We start from the raw sequence: 2,146 nt of genomic DNA, 5'->3' as shown, positions 1-2,146 counted from the left end.
ATTATGTCTTGTCTGTTGCTGCCTAGAACGGCACGTGGCACACAGAGGGCTCTCATTTGTTGAATGATATGAGATGGACATCAAAGCAATGGGTGAGGAGTTGACTTGTGTCTCTTTCTCCAAATAGGACAAGAAGCTCTCGGGATTGGGACTGTGTCATATGTGTAACACAAGCTCCCAGCACTGTGCCAGGGACATCATGGGCCCTCAATCCACATTGGGTAATGAATGGGACAGGAAAATCCACTGGTAAATAGTAATATGCATTGCAAAAATGTGATTTCTGATATTGGAGTTTTTCAGATTAGGGCAACTCAGCAATTAAGTTCCCTTGGATGGATATATTTTAAGGAGTCATTGCAAAGGTAACTAGATATAAGACTTGTATTTTTATTTATTTATTTGCACTTTTCAAGTAATTTGGGTTAGTACAATGTAATTCTTAGCATTATCATCTTACTCTGTATTTAACAATTGCCACATCTTTCCTCCCCAGGAGCCTCTAGGCCCTTGGAAGACAAGGATCTTTATGTCTATAATGACCAGCTCAGTGCTTTGTTTACAGTAGATGTTCAGTAAATGTTAAGTTGAATAAATGGATACATGGCTGAGCATTTCTTATCACTCTCTACTGTGGCTGTTGTGCCCTCAAGGGCTGCCCAGCCTTCTTCTGGCTAGCTGACCCTACACATGCCAGCTTCAGGTGGCTGTCCCTTTGGAAATGCTGTGTCACCTTCTGGTAGTTTTCTTGCTTCTCCCATGATCATTCCAGTCATGTCTTTTTTCTGTGCAGTTGACTTGCCTGGTAGGACTAATGATCAAAATATTGAACAGCTTTGCCTGTGACAGTATCTTTTCCTCTCTGACTATCTGCCTTTGATCTCATGTGAGTAGAGGAAAAGGAACACAAGTTTGTTAGCATTTGTGGCAGATTAAAGAAAGCTGAAAATTCTTTGATGCTTTTCACATTAAGAAATGGGTCTCTTTCCCTACCTATTAAATCTGGACATCATCAGTGATGGTTTTGACCATTAGAATACTGCAGGCCTGGCCATGTGAGTTTCCAGGCACAGGCTTAAGTGATGGTTTTTGCTCCCTGTAGCTCTCCTGAAGCCCTAAACCATCAGGTAAGAAGCCCACGTACCTGCTAGAGAGACAGAGGAGAGCCTTTGAGACTTCCTGTAGCATAGGAGGATCCCAGCTGAGCTCAGACCATCAGCCAGCCCACCATGGCCCCAGGCTAGAGAATGAAGCCATCTCGGACTCAGCAAAGAGGCCAGCCGCCAGCTGAATGCTGCCCAGGGAGTCCAGTTGGTGGCACAGGGGACAGAATTGGTCAATCACATTCTGCCAGGATGCCAGACCTAAAAAATCATGCAATATAAGAAAGCAATTATTTTAGATCACTAAGTTTTGGGGTAGTTTGTTATGTAACAACAGAAAAGCAAAACAGCACAAATAATAAAATAAGATTAAATAAGTCTCAAATGGTCACTTAAATGTAATGCTCTGGGTAAAGGGCAAGAAAATTGTGATCCACACTGTGGTTCTTCAGTGACTGTGTGCATTTCTTTGCTGATTCTCTGATGCACTCAGAAGTGGTGAGCTTGCGAGAGAATGGGGTTCCATAGACGAGAGCACCTACTGTTTGCAAACATTGTTGTAAACAAAAATGAAGTACTGGTTAAGCAAAAATGAAGTTCTTGGCTAGAAAAGGGTACATAAACCAAATTAATAAGCTTTTGTGAAATACCTGCATCACTTCTATTACATTGTTTTGAGTGTTCAGAGAATTAATAAACAATATTATATGCATTTAATTTACTAAATACTTGTGTTTCTAATCTGTACAAGATATAGGACAGTCAGAGGGTACAGAAATGAAAACTAAAACATTTGTGATTAGTTGTACCTCACATATGTGGTGGCCCTGATAGCCCCAAACATTTTTATAGTAAATATACTATTTTATCCTTATAAGAGGACTACGTGATTGGCAGGGCTGGCTATTTCATATTTTATAGATTTACAAACAAAGGCCTGGAAACATAAAGTGGTTATTACAGGCTGCATTGTCCCCCCCAGACCCCCCATTCCTGGGACTTGTAAATATGGTACCTTATGTGGTAAAAGGCTTTGACCATTT

The sequence above is a fragment of the Pan paniscus genome, chromosome 12, assembly GCF_029289425.2.
Source record: "Pan paniscus chromosome 12, NHGRI_mPanPan1-v2.0_pri, whole genome shotgun sequence".
Classification (NCBI taxonomy): Eukaryota; Metazoa; Chordata; class Mammalia; order Primates; family Hominidae; genus Pan; species Pan paniscus.
The sequence above is the reverse complement of the archived record's forward strand: the minus strand, read 5'-3'. Positions refer to the sequence as shown.